This window comes from Perognathus longimembris, chromosome 8 (genome assembly GCF_023159225.1).
Source record: "Perognathus longimembris pacificus isolate PPM17 chromosome 8, ASM2315922v1, whole genome shotgun sequence".
Classification (NCBI taxonomy): domain Eukaryota; kingdom Metazoa; phylum Chordata; class Mammalia; order Rodentia; family Heteromyidae; genus Perognathus; species Perognathus longimembris.
Genome location: NC_063168.1, coordinates 61,218,065 through 61,241,918, shown reverse-complemented (window position 1 = coordinate 61,241,918; position 23,854 = coordinate 61,218,065). Strand labels below are relative to the sequence as shown.

Here is a 23,854-nt window from a genome sequence, read left to right as displayed (position 1 = left end):
CGGACCCACCTGGGGTCCTCCCCACCTGGTGAGGTGCTGCATCTCTGCCCGGGCCTGGGGTGCCTCCCCCCCCCCCCACTCCACGCACCTCCCAGACTACCCCTGGGTGGTCCCTTCTCCGCTTCCCTGCTCCCGGCCTGACATCCCCTGGCCTCTCAGGCTTTCCCCAGTGAGAATGCCAGAAAGAATGATCAGCGAGAGAGGAGACTTGAGGAGGGGGCGTTCTGCTTTCGGGACCCCCCGGATTCTTACCCTCACACTCCTGCTCTGGCTGGTCTGGGCAGTTGTAAGTGGCTGCCGAGAGTCTGCGAGGCTTTCAGAATAGGCTTTGCTGAGGAGGGATCAGTCCCATCCTGATGAGCTACTGTTTCGTGACCCCCGGCTATTGCGTGATGTTGCTGGAGAGGAGAGGAGAGGTAGAGGAGAGGGAGGGGAGAAAGGGTGTGTTTGGAGCTTAAGTTCCGGTGCTTCCCGTGTGTTGTTGGGAATAAGCCTCTTGTAGAATACTTTAAAATGCACCCCCCCCCAACCCCATAGCATTATAACCTTGGTATAATGTGAAATTTCAAACCAGCCCTGATTTCCACAGCAAGGCCTTCCAATTTGTACAATGAGGGTTATTGGCAGGACCTGATTTCTAGTATCTATGAGTTCCTTGGAGTGACTAACCCTATGATGGAGTTTTGATAGTAGACGCCTGGAGGAGAGGAAAGAGAATTTAGGTTTTTGCATGACATAGGTCTGAGGCCTGTCTCCCTGCCTCCTGCATCTGAATCTTGGTGCTTGTTGTCATCTGATAGGGGGTTCTAGCATATTTGCATCATATCCTGGGTTATGTTTGCTACTTACTCATCTTGCAGTCCCTAATCTTGGAATAGAGGACAGTCTCAGTGAGAATCTGAGAGTTGGCGCTCACAGTTAGAAGCTCTTAATAGTCATGCCTCAATTTGAGGTCTCCTAATTACCCGTTGTACTTTATTTTCAACTCTTTTGCTTTCCTCTCTAACACCCATTTTTTTTGTTTCTAGATTTCAGTATACTGCTAGGAAATGTGTATAAATGTAAGCCAGTCTTACTGAAGTTTTTTACTTAAGTCTACAAAAGAGTAGAGATCCTCTTAAAAATCATGCTGAAGGAGCCACTCATTTGGAGATTTAGGGGGAGATTTTTTTTTTTTTTTTTGGCTCATTGACTCTGCTCAATCATGGCCTATTGGCAGCCCTCCTCAGAGCCACTCCCTGCCCCCATGCCCATCAGATTAGTTTACAGTAGCAAAGACGGCTGTCGTCCTAGTTTTAAACATAGAGATGAAGTTCGGGAAAACTGCAGCCCCCATCCAATGCAGTCTCTTCTGTTCCGAATGCCACTCTGGGGTTTGGCGGGATGCACCTGCCTGTAGTGCAATGGGAACTCTGGGGCCTGAGAGTTACATTCCTTCTTGTGGTCCTCTCTGTGTCACATAGCTCACTGAAATACCCGGGGAGGGCAGGAGAAGACAGCTGTGTTGGAGAGCTGCTCCTCCTGGGCTGAGTGTATTTTGGGAATCAGTGTTATAACTCGGGTGGAGGGTTGTGAATTAAGAAAATGTGTCAAGGCTAGATAGATCAGGAGGGTGTGAGTAAAATGTTCCCTTTCCAGTTTGCTGTGGGATAGTTTTCAGAACATCAGAGTGATTTTTATATGGGATAATTTGCCTTTGAAATCTATACCAGTGTTTTATAAGATGATGATGGAATGCCTTTTAAACTACTACTCTTAGGAAACAGAACTAAGACCTTTCTTATACATCACCTCTTCATGTGTCACTGAAGGTAATTGTTAAGATCAGGGAGAGGGACATGATTTGAACTGAATTAGACCTACCTCTTTGTGATAGATGTTAAGGCTTGGAAGGACTGTATTTCTTTAATTCTAAGACACACTAGAAATGTACCCACAACTTTTAGGTGAAATGATTTGATGCTGCCAGATCAAAATACATATGCAGAGTACAAGGTGCTTCCTAATTTCAGAAACATTAAAACAAGCAAGGAGTGTTGAGGCTTGAAGGCCTCTGTATCTTTGCATTAGAAAAAATGCTGTTTGTGTATTCCTATGTGATGATGCCATTACTCAGAGCCTCCTGAGAAGGCATGCACTCTGAAGGTGGGTTTCTTCTATGCCCTCCCTCAAGCTAGTCCACTTTGAAAGGCTGCATTTGGAAGATGATCAACTAGAGTTAGGCATAGTGGGGCAAGTTCCCATATTGGAATTCTATTGGAATTCAACCCAGGCCTTAATATGGTACTGTCCAGAAAATGACCAAACAGCTAGCAGCAAACATCATCTGAAACCTGTATCTGAGTTTAGGCAAATGGTATTTCTCAGAAACAGAACAGAAAATCTAATTTTTATGACCAGAATGCATCTTTCCTGATTTGTTTGCAAATATATTTCTAAGAATTCTAAGGATCATGTTGTTCCTCTTCTTAGGATGTCAGAAATGGAAGGGACCTCACATAGTACAATTTAATGTCCACATTTCCAGATTCTGACATGAGACACCAAGGTTAAGTGATTTATCCCAAGGTCACTCAACAAAATGTAGTAAGTATGTAAAAGCACTTTGTATTGTATATACTATGCATGATTGTTGGGGTTATTAGTGTCTGAGTCAGGATTAAAACACAAATTTCCAGACTAGAAATTTTACACCACTACATTGTTTCATCCCTCATGCTTAATAGTCCAGAGGGTTTTAATAAAAATAATTTAGTAGTGTGTAATTAGCTCTGTATACAACAGCTTGTTTAATTATCTGAGATGTTGCAAAGTCAGGCAAAATCCTGTGTGACACTGTCTAATTAAAAATGTATTCTTGCCACCTTAAAAATAATAATTTCTCCTTACCCATTCTGACTTCATGAAGGTTTTCATTTCTAAAATTTGCATCAACTAACAGAAAGCAAATGCAGAGTTTGGTAATTGAAGTCTTTTCAGCTTCTTATCTGTGTACTGTTACATTTCAGAAGCAACATGGAGGGGGCAGAAATGGGGCTAAGAGCAGGCATACGCAAATTGAATGATTTCAGAATTATTTTCCAGCTCTCAAATGGAACCTTTTGTGGATCCTGGGAGCCATAGGGACTTCTAAGCCTTATCCTAGGAAAGGGAGGAAATCTGAAAGCAGACATATCTGAGTTCAAATTCCAGTGGGGCACTCCCTGGCTGTGTGACACTGGACAGGTTATGTAACTGCTTATTTCCTCACCTGGAAGCCTGGAGAATGACTGACCATTTTACAGGGTTATTGGATCAAACGAACAACGTGTGCAGAGTATTTGTTAAAAAAAAAAAAAGAGAGATAACAGTCATGACCTTATATTTACCAATGTCTAATTTTTTTAAATAGTGCCTTTAAACTTTATCATGACTTAAGTTTCCCCTGGTTCCATTCAGTACCACCCCCCCCCCTTTCCCTTGAGAATCCTCACAGTGTGTTTGGTGTGCACAGAGAGATTTGTCCTGTGAAGGCCTGGCACTTGCAGTATTATTTCAACTGCCAAAATAGGAGAGAGTGTATATGAAATGCCTCTTTGTCTCCATGTATTCAGCTGACCTGGTTATCTGAAAGAATGGTCAGGCACAAGCAGTTGACTGTAGCACAGCACAGACTTGGTGTGTTTGTGTGTCATGGAGTAGTTAGTTCTCTAGTTGTAGGGACCAGTATAGGGAATGATCTCAGTTTTAAATGGAAAAACTGCTGTGCACTTGATTGTGAGTAAAACTAATGTAGCTTTCATTCACTTCTACCACCTAAGGTGTTAGAGGTGTACCTTAACCGCTCAGATCACCTTCTACACACATGAGACACAGGAGACAGGGGACTAGAGCTATTCATCTTAGGGGAAAAAAAAACCCTTGCATAATGATGAGTGCTAAAGGAAGGTCATTTTGGCTAATGGCAATTACAGAGTAATTAAGGAGGCAGGCCAAGTTCTTCCAGTGGGGAGCACAAATAAATTTAAATTCCTATGTAAATTTCAGGAATCCTGTGCTGGCAGCTCATGCCTGTAACCCTAGGGACTTGAGGTTGAGATCAGGAGGAGAGGTTGAAATCAGGTAGGAAAGTTCACCAGGTACTTTCTCAACCCATAGCTGGATATGGTAGCCCCCAGCTGTCATCCCCGCCACCATAAGAATGGAAAAATAGAAGATCTTGGTCCTGGTACATATGAGGACAGGAAGTAAGACCCTATATAAAAATAACTCAGTGAAAAAGAAGTTAGAGCAGTAGAGCACCTGCCTAGACAGCATGAGGCCCTGAGTTCAAACCCTATCACACATCACACACACACACACACACACACACACACACACACACACAATTAAGGAAGAAAATAAACACATAAGGCATTTAAGATGGAAAAGATAGGAGATAGCTAGGCGCCAGTGGTTCACGCCTCTGATCCTACTTACTTAGGAGGCTGAGATCTGAGGATTGTGGTTCAAAGACAGCCCCAGACAAGGAAGTCTGTGAGACCTTCCCTTCCTTCCTTCCTTCCTTCCTTCCTTCCTTCCTTCCTTCCTTCCTTCCTTCCTTCCTTCCTTCCTTCCTTCCTTCCTTCCTTCCTTCTTTCCTTTCCCAGTGTTGGGGCTTGAACTCAGGGCCTCGGCACTGTCTCCGACCTTATTTTGCTCAAGGCTAGCACTCTACCACTTGAGCCACAGCACTACTTCTGGATTTTTCTGTTTAAGTAGTACTGAGAAATTGAACCCAGGACTTTGTGTATGCTAGAGTCGTATCTCCAGTTTAAAAAGATAAAAAACATAAGTGGAGCTGTGGTAGAGTGCTTGTCTTGAAAAAGAAAACAAACTCAGGGACAGCACCTAAGCCCTGAGTTCAAGCTCCAGGATTGGCACAAAAACAACAACAACAACAACAAAGCCCAAACAAACAGGAGCTGGGCTGTAGTTTGGTGGTAGAACACTTGCCTAGCACACACGACCTTTGGTTTGATTTCCAGAGCTACAAATAAACAAAGATTGAAAAGGTAATGCGTAGTATAACATAGTATAATGCAATAGTGTATACTTCTGGAAAGTGGAATTTGGGTGTAGGGAAGGAAATGACAGGGGAGCTTTTACTTTATATGTTTCAATATTTGACCTGTTATTAGATGCCTGTATGTTTTGTACTTTAGTGAAGACTTTGTCAGGCTAGTAGCAGTAGTTATTTAGTAAATGCATTTTGATAGTTTAGTACAAAAGAAGCAATTCTTTCTTGCTTTGATTTGGGCTTAAGTTGGCCAGTCATATTTTTTTCACCTGGTGTCCTGTTTATTATAGAAAGATGACACACCTATCAGTCAGGCATGTGCTTTGGGTGCTTACCCAGACTTTAGGATGGCTCATGCTGAGTAATTCACATTCTTCACCCAATCTTCCCTTTGGCCAAGAGTACAGATCTGTGCGACAGTTGGCCAAGGTTGGTGAGGCATCCTGTGGCCAAGGATGTTTGTTTTCCTATGTAGTGTTGGCTGGCCAACTCTGGTCCAAGCACTCAGACTTGTTCTCACTAGCACCAGGCCCTACCAACTCTGCTAAACTGGCTGGATGCTATTGCCTAACTTTTTATCATAACATCAGTGTTCTAAGCCCTGGATTCTTGATTTGTTTCAAGTAAGGCTGGGGATCTGGCTAAGCGGAAGAGCGCCTGCCTGCAGAGCACAAGGTCCCAAGTTCGGTCCCCAGCTCTGGGAAAAAAAGAAATGTGAGTTGATTTGTTTCAAGTAAATAAGGACTTAGCTTATTTGGGATATTTTAATTCCATGCAAAATAATTTCTTTTCCCAAAACTATTTCCTATAACGGGAGATAAATACCACTTGTATGATATGTTCAAAATAACTGAGCAAGAAGTATGACTCCGGGGCTGGAGATATGGCCTAGTGGGAAGAGTGCTTGCCTCGTGTACATGAGGCCCTGGGTTCAATTCCCCAGCACCACATATACAGAAAATGGCCAGAAGTGGCGCTGTGGCTCAAGTGGCAGAGTGCTAGCCTTGAGCAAAAAGAAGCCAGGGACAGTGCTCAGGCCCTGAGTCCAAGCCCCAGGACTGGCAAAAACAAAACAAAACAAGAAGTATGACTCCAAATATTTGTTTTGACTATATATGTATATATATATACTTGACTATATATATGTATATATATTTGACTATATATCAGAACCCTTAAAAGGAAACATGTCCTTAGACCAGAAATTACTATGGTAGGAATATTCAGAAAATCAAAAGTATATTTTAAAGTACTGTATGTGGAGTTGTGTTAATATAATATTATTAATATCAAATACTTTAAATATCCAAAAGAATCAGTAATTAGGGATTGATCAGACTTGTACAAGTACTACATAAGCAATGAAAACACTTGTAAGGCTTGGCATAGAGAATTTCAGTTCCATGCCAACCCTGGCAAAAAGTTAGTGAGACCCCATCTCAACCATATCTGGGTATGGTGGGTATGGTGGTCATCCAGCTATGCAGGAAGTATATACAGGAGGCTTGTAGTTGAGGCTGGCTCAGGCAAAAATGCAAAACTCTCTCCCAACAATAACTAAATTAAAAAGGGCTAGGGATGTAGTTTGAGTAGAATGCCTGCCTAGCAAGCTCAGGGCCCAGAGTTCAAACCCCAATACCACCCATCCCCGCATACACACAAACGTTATGAAAAGAAACTGGGCCTTGAGATAATCTTATTTTCCTCTTAACTTTTGTTGGGTACCTTTATTAGAAGTCACACAACAAGGCCCTGCTTTTGATGGTCTTTATTTTTGCCATGTCCTTTTTTTCGTTGTTTTGTTTTTCTGCCAGTCCTGGGGCTTGAACTCAGGGCCTGAGCACCGTCCCTGGTTTCCTTTTGTTCAAGGCTAGCACTCTACCTGTTGAGCCTCAGCGCCACTTCCGACTTTTTCTGTTTATGTGAAGCTGAGGAATCGAACCCAGGGCTTCATGCGTGGTAGGTACACGCTCTACCACTAAGCCACATTCCCAGCTCCTTGCCATGTCTTTTTAGACTATGAATTCCTCATTCTTCAGTATTCCAGAGGCTTTCATGAAGGCTTTAACTCGAGTTTGTATGCATATCTATCTAAACCATCCTCAAAGACTGCCCAAGCCTCTAAAACATCTTCAAAGACTGCCACAGCCTCTTTCCTCCCTTTGTCCTTGGTCAAATTCCGTTCAGCCATCTACTCCAAGGCCCTTCTGTCTTCCAGGGATGGAGATAGTCAAGTTCCCACCAATGATTGTTCCATGGACAGAAGTCCTTCCTGCACAGGGACAGGCTAATCAGCTTCCTCTTCCCTACTTCAGGTCTCTGGAGCCAGCCACTGACTGTCAGTTTGGGGTGGCCCAGTATCTGTCTTGTTGCCTGTGTTTCCTGTCCACTGCATATGGCCTCAGAATAATAGCTGAGCTCCTTAAGGGCACGGACCATATCTTATACAATGAGACACAAAAGATGTGTTACTGACATCCAATATCATCACATTTGCTAATCACCCCCCACCCCCACACACACACATGTTTTCTCCCAGTTCAGTGGATGGACCCTGCCTTCTAACAGTGGTAGAATCTGCTCAATCCTGAGCACAGGAAAAGTGATGTTTCTGGCCTCCTCTCAGACAGCCAGGATTTCGATTGAGGGACATATGGCCTGTTGCACAGCTCGGTCTGTGCTTCAATAAATGTTTGCTAAGCAGGATCTGCCTCTTCTTCCCATGGTTCTGACTCCCCAAACACTTGTCCCAGATGGGGCAGATGCCTTCCCTGCTGCCTGGAATTAATGAACAAGGCTTTGAGTATGTCTGGCTAGAGACATTCTACCAATGAGTAGTTGTCAGAGAAGCAATTGTCTTTTCTTAAGGGCATTGTTGTCCTGGTCACCTTGTAATATAATATAATTATAATATCCTAGTCACCCTGTAATAGTACTTCCTGACTAGTAAAAAATGAAATCTTAGCTTCCTCTGAGTCAGCAAGATCATAGTTTGGACCAACATAGTGTTACCATGTGAAAGGGGCAGGTCTCAACCCACTGGATGAAATTAAATATCCCTTTTCATGTGAGCAGTGTTTTGCTGAGGGCTTATCTCTAATGGTATAAACTGTACCTGTGGCCAGATTTTTCTGCAGCACCAAGCTCTTGGCAGCCAGCCACCATCCTCCCTTCCCCCCTCTTTGCAAGTTATTGCCTCTTGTCAAGGACTCTGACTTGATCTCTGGTATGTTCTGATTTTACATTGGTAGAGTTGGCAGCTGAAAGATTCCACTTAGGCATCCTCTTAACACCCTAACGTGACAAGACCCCTGTATGTACAGAGATGTGCTATGCTGGCCCCAAATAGCAGGGTACAGTGTTTTGAAATGACTTGATAAGGCTTGTATTCTCCAGAAAATATAGTTTGCAGCTTTATAGGTTATTTCTCTAAATTTGCATATTGTCTTCCTAAGGCCTTATTATAATAAATATAGTGCCAACAAGTATTTGCTGAGTCCTTTCTCTGTTTTGTGTTTGTAGTCACTGTGGGGTATAGAATGAGATTCATTTGTTTTTGAGGAGACTGTAGTCTGGTGTGGAAGATAAGGTGGATGTAGAGGTGATGGGTATATGTAGCAACACTGAAGGACAGCAACATAGCTCTAGTGCTTTATTGCATATGATGTAATCATTGCCCCTATGGAACACAGCTAATATTCTGATGAGTGAGTCAAACATAATTGTATGTCATACAGCATAAGAGGATGGGAACTTAGCAATGATGGGAAAGGGTGTGTGGTAGCCCTGCAGGAAGAGTGGCCCTTGGCCTGGGAAAGCCAGGGAAAGCTTCAGGAAAGGAGACCCACTGGAGCTGGGTATGCAGGATGGTGTGGTGGACAGCTCAGCAAGAGTCAGGTAGAAGAAGCGAACAGTGTGTCAGGTATCAGTGGTTCTATGGAGTCTGAATTCCAGAAGACTTGAGAGGAAAGGGATCACTGTGAACTGGGAAAGACTTCTCAAAGGAGGCAGAATCTGATCTTGTGTTGAAGACTGTGAGTAGACAGAACACGGAAGGGGACTTTTCCATGAGGACAGGTGTGGCAGCAGTGAGGAATGGTTCCATGAGAGAGGGCACTAAGAACCCCGAGCATGTCACCCTGGCAAGATGAGGTTTGGAATTTGAGAGACATTCGTGGAAAATTAGGACATCACAAGAGGCAGTTTGGAGATGACAGCAAGGTGTGACAATGGGGACATCCAAGTGAAATGATCTCATAGAACTAGAGGTTGAAGGTAAGGATGGGGATGGAGCAGTGGACACGGAGTCAACAACACAGAGGCAGGAGGTCTTGGACACAAAGGCCAAATCCCAAGTAACAAGCCTTGAGGAGAGACAGGATGGAAACTAAAGATAGTGTGATGTCAAAGGAAGAAAAAATATCAAGAAGAGGGCATAAGTGCTGCTGACTTAACTAGGAGAAAGATCTGGAGATTGTTTTGGATGTCAGATCAGGTAAACTGGAGATGGAAACCACCATTACATAGTGGTAAGCAGGGAAATGGTGGAAGTTATGATGGTCACCTAAGAATGGAAGGGGGAGGGGAAGAAGAATGGAAGGGGAAAAAGTGGCAATCAGAACAAGTGGTAGGATACATTATTATAAAATTGCTCTTTATCAACAAACATTCACGAATTTGTGATGAATTGTTTAATAGTAAGTTATATATTGTTTTAAACATATTTTATTTATTACAAGGTTCTTAATCAGAATATTTTATTAACCTAATCCATATAGCAACATTTTGACTATCTCATTTCTTCTATAGTACCCTTGTATTAAAACCAAGTGCGCATCAGCATCTATCTGTTATTGGCAATTGGAGTATTTCCAACATTTTTACATACAAATATCTCTGTTCTAAAGTCAGGCATCAGTGGCTCACACCTGTAATCCTATCTATTCAGGAGACTAAGATCTGAGGAACAGTCTGAAGTCTTTGAGACTCTTTTTTTTTTTTTTTTTTTTTTTTGGCCAGTCCTGGGCCTTGGACCCAGGGCCTGAGCACTGTCCCTGGCTTCTTCCCGCTCAAGGCTAGCACTCTGCCACTTGAGCCACAGTGCCGCTTCTGGCCGTTTTCTGTATATGTGGTGCTGGGGAATCGAACCTAGGGCCTCGTGTATCCGAGGCAGGCACTCTTGCCACTAGGCTATATCCCCAGCCCCATCTTTGAGACTCTTATCTCCAATTAACCACCAAAAAGATAGAAATGGATGTGTGGCCTAAGTGATAAGAGTACTATCTTTCAACAACAACAACAACAAAAAGCTCAAGGGCAGAGCCTAGGCCCTGACCTCAAACTCTAGGACTGGCCAACACGCACCAAAAAAAGAAAAATCTCTGTTGTGAACATCATCGTATAACTGACTTTTTATTTTATGTGTATTTCTTTGCGGTATATTCAATAAAATGGAATTATAAAGGCAAAGGGTACATCAGTTGTGGGGCTTGAACTCAGAGACCTAGGCACTGTCCCTGGGCTCTTTGCTCAAGGCTAGCACTCTACCACTGTAAGCCACAGCTCCATTTATGGTTTTCCGGTGGTTAATGAGAGATAAGAGTCTCACAGACTTTCCTGCCCAGGCTGACTTTGAACCGGGATTCTCAGATCTCAACCTCCTGAGTAGCAAGGGTTACAGGTGTGAGCCCAGTGTCTGGCTTGTTTTTATTTTAAATAGCATTGTTACGTACTGTGCTGGTCCAACAAACATTCAATTAAGAGTTTGATATTAGGGGCTGGGAATATGGCCTAGTGGCAAGAGCGCTTGCCTCCTACACATGAAGCTCTCGGTTCGATTCCCCAGCACCACATATATGGAAAACGGCCAGAAGGGGCGCTGTGGCTCAGGTAGCAGAGTGCTATCCTTGAGTGGGAAGAAGCCAGGGATGGTGCTCAGGCCCTGAGTCCATGGCCCAGGACTGGCCAAAAAAAAAAGAGTTTGATATTAGAGTGATTTTTTTGATACTAGGGAAGGCTGAGCATATTTAATGGCAGAAAGTTAAAGAAGGTACAACCATCCTTCCATGTCTGCAGGTTCTACATTTGTAGACTTAACTGACCACAGATAAAAATATTTTTTTTTAATTCTAGGAAGTTTCCAGAAGCAAAACTTTAATCTGTCATGTGCCCAGTACTACACTGAGTCCATGCAAATGAAGTACATTAAGTATTATATGTAATCTTCTCATGCACTCTTAGTTCATCCACTTTGTCCCTGGACCCTGATTGAAAATATAAGGGAAGATATATGTTGGTTATAAACAAATACCATGCCATTTAATATGATAACTGAGCATCAACTGAGTTTGGTATCCATGAGGGGTCCTGGAACTACTTCCTCATAGATACCAAGGGACAACCATATTTGAGGAAAATAGTCTGGCTAAGAGAGAAAGGAATCATCTTTCAGATACCAAGGAAGAGATCACTTCACAGGGAAAGGAACACCTCCCTTTCCCTGGGGCTGTTGGAGGAGAGGATGGCAGATGGTTTCCTTCCTTCCTTCCTTCCTTCCTTCCTTCCTTCCTTCCTTCCTTCCTTCCTTCCTTCCTTCCTTCCTTCCTTCCTTCCTTCCTGTTACTAGGGCTTGAACTCAAGGCCTTATGCTCTTCCTTGGCTTTTCTGCTCATAGCTGGCACTCTATCACTCCAGTCATGCCTCCAGTCCAACTTTTTTGCTTGTTTATTGGAGATAGAGTCTCACAGACTTTTCTGTCCAGGCTGGCATTCAAACTGGGATCCTCAGATCTCAGCCTCCTGAGTAGTTAGGATTACAGGCGTGAGCCCCTGGCGTCTGACAGGATGGTTCTTTCTACTTCACTTGCGGATGACGTTCAGGGGACACAATTGGGGCTTCTGCTGAGAAAAAACTTGTCACTTCCTCTAAAGCAGAGCCAAATCCAGCTGCTGAGTAGGGGATGAGGAGGAGGATGTGGGGGATGGAGGTCTGAAAGGCCTGAATTAGACATGGTGAGAAATGAGCCTGGGTGTGTGGAAATGAATAAAAGTTGTATTGTGCCAAGGCAGGGGCCAAGTTGGGCACTTGAATTCATAATGGGCTGGGTCTTCAAAATGCTGGCCTGGAGGAGCGGCAGTGGGAGCGGGCACCATGACTGGGGGTGGTTTGGCATGTTCAGGGCAAGGTTTCTGAGGAGGCACAATTGAGGATTGAAGCAGCGGGCCCTGAGGCCAGAGGTGGAGGGAGGGGCTGCAGATCTAAGTCGAGCTGGTTGTCAGCCAAAATGAGGGGGCAGAGTAATTACAACTGCAGTAAGAACAGAAAACAGGTTTGGAATTTGAGGGATGAGCAGAGAGGAGGTTATTGAACAGTTTGGCAGAGGCTGTTTTTACTTTTATTTACCCTTATATCGCAATTTGATTATTTTTAATGAACATGTAAAGCTAGTAATATTTCAAAATGAATAGTTAAAATATCCAAAGAGCTTTGGGATGTAATTAGATTACTTTGAGACTGATGAGGGAGACATGGAATGTCGTGGAATTGGGTGGTAGAATCAGGCTTGAGAAGGTGTTGGAACTGTGTGGCACCCCTGCATGTCAGCTTGTAGTTCCTATGTTCCCCGCTTATCACCAGCCCTTATCAGTCTGCACAGCCCAAGTGCTTCCCTTAGATATGCTGTGTATGGGTCCAGTTGTTTGCAACTCTGACCAGCTGCCCTCTTGAGCCATTTCTCTCTGGCCTTGGTCACCGAAGGGTCATCCAGTCTCTGTGAGTGACAGAGCACCAGCTGTGTATCCTCTAGACAGATGCAGCCCCTTGCTAGGAATGCAGTTTGTGAGTTCTCTGTGGGTTCCTGCTCTCACTCATCCCCTCAGGTGGAGATGAATTTTTGGAAGTGTACAAACTATACGACTCGCAGTGGCACTCCTATTTCTCTCTTGCCTACTTTGAAACTTGGCCCGAGGCCCTTGCCTCCTTTGGCCCTCCTCTGTTAATATCCTTTTAGACCATCCATTTGACCCTGACCCCAACTGACACCTTTGGTCATAACCTTTATTTGACTTGCTGAACTCATATTACCTTAACACTGCATAACTGAAGCCATTTGCACAGCTCACAGTGTGAAGCCGTCACTGGGCTGATGGCAGCAACTGGGAGGGTGGAAAAAACCATGTGGAATGTTAGGTGTAGGCATCCATGTGCAGAGATAGAAAAACCTTCAACAGAGCCTAACCCTTGTCTGGACATTGTGAAATGCCCTTTCATGAAAGCCGGACTCAGCAGGGGTCTGGCTCCTGGCCAGGTCCTACCAGGAAGGAACAAACACCCACAGTGCAGGCCACATGCCAGGTGGGGTAGGAGTTTAGTGGCATTGTTTTGCATGTAGAATTTAATGGGCTTTCTGTAAATATAGCCTCCTGGGCTCTCTCTTTACTCCTAGTCAGCCTAGGAGAGAATAATTAGTTGGTTCTTAATTAGGTAAAATGAAGAACACTACATCTGATAGGCTGCCATGAACTAAAGAATCTTTGTTAGAGACTTGGGCCTCCATTATGGAGACCTTAAGCAAATCACATCTCCTTGATATTTCCTTTTCTATAAAATGAGGGATATTTGTACATGCTGTTTTCCTCTGCCTGGAACTAATTCTTTTTAATCTCATAACTTTTGGCCTAATACTTGCTACAGGGAAGTATTTTGTGGCATGCACCCTAATTCCACTTTAGGTCTGGGTCCCTGTGTTAGCTCCTGCCGCCGAGACAAAATACCTGAGAAAATCAGCTTGTAAGAAAGAAAGATTTATTTTTGACCCATGATTTCAGAAATTTCAGGCTGCAATTAACTGAGCCATTGCAATTGACTGATCCTTTACACCAAGGAGTGTATGGTAAAGTAAAGTTGCTCAGCTCATGGTGATTGGGAAGCAAGAGAGAGAGAGGAGAGAGAAAGGGAGAGAGAGGGCTGGGGATATGGCCTAGTGGCAAGAGTGCTTGCCTCGTATACATGAGGACCTGGGTTCAATTCCCCAGCACCACATATACAGAAAACTGCCAGAAGCGGCACTGTGGCTCAAGTGGCAGAGTGCTAGCCTTGAGCAAAAAGAAGCCAGGGACAGTGCTCAGGCCCTGAGTTCAAGCCCAGGACTGGCCAAAGGAAAAAAAAAAAAGAAAGGGAGAGAGAAAGAGAAGGGCCAGGTCCCAAAACCTCCTACAAGGGCACACTCCAATGAATGCTCTAAGTTCCTTCCACTAAGCCCCACCTCCCAATGAGCTAAGCATGTTAAGACTCATCCTTTAAGATATGAACTCTGAGAGACATTTCAGATCCAAACTATAATAAGTCCCCATTAGTACTCAGGAGGTTGAGACCAGGAGGATCACAGTTTGAGGCCAACCTGGGGAATAAAAGCCCATGAGACTCCATCTCCAAAATGACCGGCAAAAAGCCGGACTGAAGGCCTGGCTCGGGTGATAGAGTTCCAGTGAACGAGAAAGCCTTGCAAGTGCAAGGCCCTAAATTCAAATCTATTTCCACCAGAAAAAGAAAACAAAAGTGAGTGCATCTGAAAATATCAGAGTACATTGCTCATAGTAAGGATAAGAAAAATGTTTAAGAAACATTTGTTTCATCATTCATGTCTGTAATGTTTGCATATATGTTTTTTTATTTTTACAGATAAGAATGCCTCTGCTTTACAAAATATTCTATCAGCTGAGTACCAATGGCTCATACCTGTAATCCTAGCTACTCAGGGGCTAGGAACTAAGGGTCACAATTTGAAGCCAGCCAGGGCAGGAAAGTGAGACTCTTACCTCCAATTAGCTTCCAAAAGCTCAAAGTAGAGCTATGGTTCAAGTGGTAGAGCACTAGCCTTGAGAAAAAAAGCTTAGGGACAGCACCCAGGCCCTCAGTTGAAGCCCTAGGACTGGCACCAAAAACAAAAACAAAAACCTGATCATAGTATTTTCTTCAATAGCACTTAATGTGTTAGAACATCACACACTGGAAGTGTGTTGCCTAGGCATTGCTTAGCAACCACAGTCTTGAGTTCAATACCCAGTACTGTCAAAATAAAAAAATAGCCAAACAAAGAAGACCTGAGCAATAGTTGGGCCTCAACAAAACACTGCAGAAAGAGAGGATTTCTGAGACGTAGTTTGTTGTTGGTCCTTAGTTCTATGAAATCATTCCTAGCAGCTAGAAGGAAGTGATGGCAGTTAACTGGAAAGCCCTCCCTTCTTCGTCTCCAGGTTGGGAGTGACAGGGGAATGCCCTTCCCATTGGGTTGTTGGTGTCTCCAGGTGAGCTGTGAAATGCACCTTACCACCTTGATGCCAGCTGGTCCTGAGCTGCAGCCACCTTCCCCGTGTTGAGGACCTGAGATCTGACAGGCATTTTTCCTCCAGTGGCCATCAGCCTACAGCTATTCCTCCAGAGTATTCTCTGCAGGACCTCTGCTCTACTTGTCTTCCCTTCATCTGCTAGTGTTTGCAGACATGGATTAGTAGTCCCCCTCACTTAAGGGAAAAAAAAGATTGTTCTCAAAAATCACCATATTCTACCCATATTTTCAGAGAGGCGTCCAAGTCACAAGACACCCCTCCCCCACTTCTTACATAACAAACCTAATTCAATATTACTTTAAAATCAAAGCATTGCAGAAATGCATAATGCAGGAAGTAGGCCTTTATAAACTGCCCCCCCCCAAGAATCACTGCTGCTGTTTTGTTGACTGTCCTAACTTTTTCTCTACAAACACTAACAAGTTCATTTTTTAGAAGTGGTATCTTACTAGTTTTCTTTTATAGAAAAATTGAGAGAGTAAAAAAGAGTGGGAGAATTTTTTTTTTTTTTTTGCCAGTCCTGAGCCTTGGACTCAGGGCCTGAGCACTGTCCTGGCTTCTTTTTGCTCAAGGCTAGCACTCTGCCACTTAAGCCACAGTGCCACTTATGGCTATATTCTATATATGTGGTGCTGAGGAATCAAACCCAGGGCTTCATGTATACGAGACAAGCACTCTTGCCAGTAGGCCATATTCCCAGCCCCAAGAGTGGGAGAATTAACTACTTGCAGTTATTCCACGCAGACTGAAGGCACCATGGAGTGGCTTAGGTGGGCTGAAGCACTGACTGCCATCTTCACCAGTGGCCCCACCAAGCATGCAATCCAGGTACAAATAATGTTGTTCTGCAGGTAATAGCCACAGGTGGTCTGTCTCCAGCCCCCCTCCCCTGCCAGTTCCAGCCTTGTGCCCTCCATTGGAAGACCTGGTGCCACGAAGCACCAGATACGTGAATATCTGTCTGCATTTGCTTGAAAATTATGTGTATCTTCTTGCTAAGTTACAGTCAGCTCCATGCATGGCGGGTCCAGCAGCCATTTTCCAGTCCCAGTGCAAGGTGGACAGCGCTGCCCATTGCCACACCTAGCATTGTTGGTTTTGCCTTTGGGAGCACTACTTCCAGAACAGTGAAATATCATGTCAGGGAACTTCATTTTGAAGTTACCTCACCCCCAGGAGGTGCTTTCACTGTGCTAGCAGAGACCTGAAACATAGCATGATGACTTAAGATCAAAATAAACTCTAGTTTAGCTATACTTACCCACAGACAGGCTGGCCAGTAAAATTTACTGGAGCATTTAGGAAGGAGTAGAAGGTAAATACCTGGGTCCTGAATTCTTTCTTGTCCTTTAGCCTAAATATCAGTTGCTTACTATTGATTGATTGAACTGGAGTCTGTACTTTGGACCTTGTGCTTGCTAGGTAAGCACTGTATCACATGAGACATATCTCCAGTTCTTTTTGCTATACTTTCTTTCCAAATAGGGTCTTGCTTTTTGCCCAAACTGGCCTAGACCACAATCTTGTTATTTATGCTTCCCACATAGCTAGGATGACAAGTATATGCCAGTATTCCCAAGGTGTTGTTATTTGTTTTAGTTATTATTGACTGAGAGTGAGTCTTATGAATTTTTACTTAGGCTGGCCTCAAACACTGATCCTCTTGATTTCTGCCTCCCAAGTACTGAGGGTTGTAGGCATGGCCACCACACTCAGTTTTGCTTAGAGTAATTTAGATGGAAGTGCTTCAGCCCCAAGAGAGGCTGTGAAGACAAGTGCCATGCAAACTCCTTTCTTCTCATTCAGGGAAGGATGTTGGCTTTTCCTCAGGGTCAGACATAATCCTCCATACTCCAAGCTCATGAGGTATTTCACAGTATTCTTCTTCACAATATTTCCTGAGGTTTTCTCTGTACATCTCACTTCCCTACATGTCACTTAGCCAAGAGAGTTCTGAAAGCACCAGTGTGAGTGTCACAACGCAGAGCAGCCACTGCAGAGCCAAAGAGTCACGGTGACAGGAGATAGAATCTAGGTAATGACTTCTTATTACTACATAAAAAATTATAAATTTAGTTGGATAGAATAACATATTTATCATTTTATAGTTTTTGTTTTTGTTTTTGTTTTTGTTTTTTGGCCAGTCCTGGGGCTTGGACTCAGGGCCTGAGCACTGTCCCTGGCTTCTTTTTGCTCAAGGCTAGCACTCTGCCACTTGAGCCACAGCGCCACTTCTGGCCATTCTCTGTATATGTGGTGCTGGGGAATTGAACCCAGGTCCTCATGTATACGAGGCAAGCACTCTTGCCACTATCCATATCCCCATATCCCCATATCCCCATATCCCCATATCCCCAGCCCCATTTTATAGTTTTTGAAATTAAAAGTTCAGAATCTATCTTGGTGGGCACAGTAGGCTGAATAGTGCCTCCCCAAATGTCCTAAACCACAGAAAATGTGGGCCTGAGCACTATCCCTGAGCTCTTTTGCTCAAGGCTAGCACCCTACCACTTCCAGTTTTCTGGTGGTTAATTGGAGATAAGAGTCTCATGGACTTTCCTGCTTGGGCTGGCTTTAAACTGCTATCCTCAGATCTCAGTCTCCTGAGTAGCTGGGATTACAGGCATGAGCCACTGGTGCCTGATTGAATATTGATTTCTTTGACAAAAGAATAAGCATTACCTTAGAAGGCAAAATGTGTAATTAAGTTAAATATCTTAAGAAGTTTATCCTGGATTATCTGGATGGGCCCTGAATATAATTGCACATACCCCTTTCCAGGACTGGGGATGAGGCTCACTGGTAGAGCCCTTGTGAAGTATGTATAAGGCCTGGGTTTCATCCCTACCACCACATACATCATAATAAAATAAAAATAAAATGCTATACTATACATGTTTTGTTTTTCCCGCCAGTCCTGGGGCTTGAACTCAGGTCCTGAGCATTGTCCCTGGCTTCTTTTTGCTCAAGGCTAGCACTCTGCCAACTTGAGCCACAGCACCACTTCTGGCCTTTTCTATATATGTGGTGCTGGGGAATCAAACCTAGGACTTCATGTATTTGAGGCAAGCACTCTTGCCACTAGGCCATATTCCCAGCCCTGTACATGTATTTTTATGAGAAGAAGGTAGAGGTGTTAAGAGAAGAGGTGACAGTGTGATCACAGAGGCAGATTGGAGTGGCATGGCCATTAAGCCAAGGAAACCACCCGACGCTAGAGGAGCAGCAGATTTCCCTAGAACCTTCAGAGAGTACAGCCACTTTGATTCTGGACCTCTGGCCTTCAGGACAATGAGGGAATATATTTCTGTGGTTTAAAGCACACAGTTTGTAGTAATTTCTTACAGCAGCATGAAAAACCGATACAGTGGGTCAACTTCAAGGTTGGTAGGGCTGTTTCTTCCGGAGCCCCTAGAGGGTTAAGAGGGGAAATCCATATCCTTGCCTTTTCCAACTCCTAGATGCTACCTGCATTCCTTGGCGCTTGGCACCTCTTCTGCTTCCATTATCACATTTCTCCCAGATTTTCTCTTCTAAGGAGTCACATTGGACCACCTGGATAAAACAAGAAAATCTTTCTATCCCCAGATTGTTAACTTACTTTGCAAAGTCCCCTTTTCATTTATGCTAACACATTCACAGATTCCTGGCATTAGGACATGGATTCCTGGGAAGCCTCCCACAGTCTATAGTCCTCATGGGTGTGGGTAAGAATGGTGAATCTCTTTTCACCACATCAGATTACATGCTACTTGGGCTGGTGTGTAGTTCAGTGGCAGAGTGCTAGCATGTGTGAGGCCTTGAGTTCAACCCAAACACCAAAAAAGTTATTTTTTAAAGGCTTTTCCTTGAAGCTTGAGAAAGGTAGAGTGAAGGAAAAGGCTTCTTGATATATCAAGGCTGTACATAGGATGTACTACCTTCCCAGGCTTCTTCAGGCAGAAATATAGACAGGATTCAATCAGTAGTGGTTAAAAGCAGGGGGTATAAATGTGAGCTTTGCAAGATATAGTGTTCTTTTGAAGCTTTTGAGGTGTTTAAAAAGGTGGGTGGATTATGTCTTCCAAAACACTCACCTTTGGAGCTTGTTAGGCAGACGAGGCTGAGAAATCCGTTCGTTTGACCCAGTAAGTACATTTTGTACAGCCAGCAATCATAAAGCTGATGCCTATGGAGACACAGACACTGCAGATGAGTCACAAGAAGTATATAGGACATGGGGACTAGAGGTGATAGGCAAGTTCTTCATAATGGAACTGTTACTGGGCATGTGGGAGGTGCTGAGACTCCTACTATAAAAGATGGAGATGGCTCATGGGGCTAAGAATGAAGAACCCACTGTATAAAATACATTTAAAGTTGAGCTCGGAAGGGAGTGGCCCAGTCTTAGTTCCTATTGAGAGTAGATGGAAGCTAGGTGTTGGTGGCTCATGCCTGTAATCCTGTCTAGTCAAGAGGCTGAGATGTGAGGATCTCAATTTGAAGCTAGCCTTGGCAAGAAAGTCCATGATAATTGTATCTCCAATTAACCACCAGAAAACCAGAAGTAGAGATGTGGCCCAAGTAGTGGAGCACTAGGCTTGAGCACAAAAGCCCAAGAACAATTCACAGGCCCTGAGCTCAAACCCCACAACTGACAAAATAAAAAGTAGATGGAGTTACTTGAGACATTTTTAGTTTAAAAACATATCACAACCATCAAAAGAAGAGTCCCCATTCTGTTCCTGTCTCTCTAGCTCTGAAAATAAGATTTCTCCCTCAGAAGTAAATAGAGCTTCCTCCGTGGAGAAGATGAGAAAGCATTTATTATTAATGTTTATTTTCACATTTACAGATGAAAGGCATGCTGACTTCAAAGAGGGAGACTGGGGACTGGGGAAGAGAATTCTCAACATTAAAATTATCTGCTAGGAAACACTTGTGCCTATTTTTTTTAAGTTTCTCATGGTTGAATATAAAGTTGGGAATTTCAAAAAAGAGATTTGACACTAATGTAAGAATCTGAGAAGAGTCAATTAGGACAGAATGTTTGTGTTCCTAACCACCTAGACTCATTTCTAGGAGGAGGTATTAGACAAAGATGTCAGCAAACAGCTACCAGCTATGTGCTTGTGAAACACAGCAAGGAGTTCTGACCAGTGCCTAGAACCTTGCCAGGTAGTTGCTGGCTTACTTCTACCTCAGCTCTTCTTTCATAAACAAAAAGGTTTAAGACCCCAGTTAATGAATTTCACTTCAAAGGAGAGCTCATTGGATATTTGCTCGAGTTAAGAACATCAAGAGCAAAGTAAAAGACAGCAGAAGAACTCATCCCTCTGGGACCTTCTCTCCCTAAACAACACTGCTAGCTACTGCCTCCTAGCAGGTGAGATGTTGGAGGGTATGTGTGTAGGCCCTGGGGCCATTGAAACAGAATGTACCTTTTGGCCCACTAGCCTGAGCAGACACATGATGTGACACTAATGTCTTTTTATAAGACTAGCTTCTTGAATTGGTAGAAGGGTCCTTCTTGACAGTTTATCATTTATTTTCTGTGCCTGGCTGGGGCCTGAATTCAAGACCTGGATGCTGTCCCTAGTATTTTGTTGTTGTTGTTGTTGTTGTTTTGTTTTGTTTTTTTGTTCAAGGCTGGCTCTCTACCACTTGAGCCACACAGTTCCATTTCTAGCCTTTTGGTAGTTAATTGGAGATAAGAGTCTCATGGGCTTTCCTGCCTGGACTGGCTTCAAACTGAGATCTTTAGATCTCAGGCTTCTGAGTAGCAAGGATTACAGGTATGAACCATGGGTACCCAGCTCTAGACAGTTTTTAAAGATGAAAAACATCTCATAGTCATTTATTTTGTTTAACTAATGTAAGCCATGCCACTTCTAAGCCCTGTATATGGAATGTTTTATCCTGAATCACATTAGAAAGAAATGGAAATTGTTTTTTAATTGAAAAGGATACTTTTTAAAGCAAGGAAAACCAGTTTGTGGAAAATCTTGGCATTGTGGCTGTGAGAAGCAACATCTGTTCTAGTCTCTATTCTTTTAAAATCAGTGTATCTCATCATTAAGAAAGAACACTGCATATGTTTAACTGCATTCTAAATGTTAGCAGAAGAAAGCAATTAGCTAGGTGGTCATTTGTAGCTATGACCTATCATTGTCATTTTTTAGCTTCCATATAGGAAGTCAGCATATTTATTTTTGTCCCCCACTTGGCATTATTCCATCACAACACTCTAGAACCCAAGAAAAAAGACTGAAGCTTCTGGAGATGAACAAAAACTATAGGGTAAAAGAAACATTCTGTGGCATGGCTCAGCTTCATACTAACCGATTAGCAGTGACTCAGCTTCATACTGACTGATTAGCAGTGACAGGAGCAGGGCCAGTAGCAGGGAGATTTTGCTCATGCTCACTGGAACGAGGCTTCTCTAGTCCCAAGCTCTGGTCCACATCTGCTTCTCTGTAGGGGTGCCTAGGGTTCTGAATAGTCATCATACACTCAGGTCATTTATCTATACCCCAAGTTCTGAGCTCAGTCTTTTTTGTTGTTGCTTTTTATTTTTGTTTTGTTTTTGCCAGTCCATGGGCTTGAGCTCATGGCCTGGGCACTTGAACTCAGGACCTCTGTGCTGTCCCTGAGCTGTCCCTAGCTCAAGGCTAGCAGCTTCACTTCTGGCTTTTTAGTAGTTGATTGGAGATAAGAATCTCACAGACTTTCTTGCCTGGGCTGGCTTTGAACCACAGTCCTCAGCTACTTCAGTAGCTATGATTATAGGCATGGGCCACTGGTGTCTGGCTCCCCTTTTGTCCTTTTTAATCCACTTCCCCCCCTTTTTTTTTTTTTTTAACCAATGTTAATGAGTTCCATGATTCTTTCATACGTGCATATAAAGTACTTTAACCATAATCACCCCCCTACTACCCTCTTTTTTGTCCCCAACCCCACTGATTTCCCTGTTGAATCATCTTTCATACTCCCTGAAGTCAGTGTTGGTTTGAAGGCCTTCATTCAAACCCTGCCACACTTCTTTGCCTGTCAACTTGAACCAGGACAAAGTTGTGCACTGGCTCAACACTATCTTCAAGGAAATTCCAGACTTATTATTCATTACCAATTCAACTTACTTATAAACAACTGCTTATAAACAATACCTTTGTGTCTCAGATTGATAGAGAAACCAAGTCTTGAAATGCAACTGTGTTTCATTGTGTCATATAATTCTGATGTTTGTCTTAACATCCTAAAGAAGAGCCTGCAGGGAACATCTAGTTCTGATATACCTGCTAAGCTCCAGAGCCCCAGGCAGTGCCTCTTCCATTATGGACAAGGAGAGAAATGTCTTTTCTCTGAATGAGGTGGGCACTGCAAATTGCTTTGTGTACATTGCCTTGACTAATGAGCAAAGCCATCCAAGGTCTGAGTAACCCATCTGTGTTATTTTGAATATGTTACTATGTATGTAATTTAACTTTAGTAACAAAATAATTACTCTAAGGAAGTAATTGTCCAAAGAGTTACCTTAGAAGAATTAAATGCATTGATAGCCCTTGTATGCCATGTTATTAGTGTACATATCTTTTTCTACTGTTTAGTCACAAGGTCCTTAATGATAGGACCTCATGCTGTTTATGTGTTTGTCACCAGTGCCCAACACTGTCCTTGTCATTCAGTGAGTGCACAGTGAATAGTTATTGGAGTTAAGAAATCTAAAACAGCTGAGTGGAACACCTGTGATCACAGCATACAGAAGGCTAGGGTAGGAAGATTGTGAAGTTGAGACCAACCTGGACAAGGAGGGGAGGGGGGGATGGAGAAAAAGAAGAAGGAAAAGAGAGAAAAAGAGAACACTTAAGCACATTCTGGTAAGGCTTAGAATGCCACCTTGGGGATGGTAAGAGCTGACTCTGAGGGATAGCTGAAGGTCAGTTAGCATGACTAGTCCTAATAACAGGGCAGTAACAGGAAGGAAGTGGTAGTTAAGACCAAAATTGCTTACAGCCTCCATAAAAAAAGAAAGAGTTGACAGCAGTGGAAGGAAGACGGGAACTTTGTGGTGGCAGTTGGCTATAAATGTCTGTGGGCCACATGCTTTATTGAAAGTCACGACTCCAATTTTATGACCCATGTCTGCCTATTCCAAAGTAATGTCTATCCTTACTCAAAACAGAAATTTCAAAACTCTGTATTTATTATTTGTAAATCAGAAAGAAATGCACTCATATTAAGAGTCCTTTCAATGGAAAAAAAAGTTAACATCCAATTGTTTTATGGTTTGTTGAGAAGGTAACTTTAAAATAAACAATGTCCTAGAAACAAAAAAAAGAGTCTTTGATATTTCCTTTCTGCCTACTCTTTCAGAATCCTACATCATGGAATTGCCTAACTGGCCTCTCTGGAAGCCTCTGGCACCTTCTGGCCAATTCACTCTGTCTCACATTTGTAGTCAGTTCTCAAACCCTAAATGAGATGTCTTCTT

General features: G+C 43.3%; 1 protein-coding gene across 2 annotated transcripts in view; it reads left to right on the top strand.

The window, feature by feature from the left end:
• Window positions 1-23,854, top strand: part of Mapre3 (microtubule associated protein RP/EB family member 3) — a 47,688-nt gene that overhangs the window by 395 nt on the left and 23,439 nt on the right. The gene's annotated exons all lie outside the window — the stretch shown is intronic.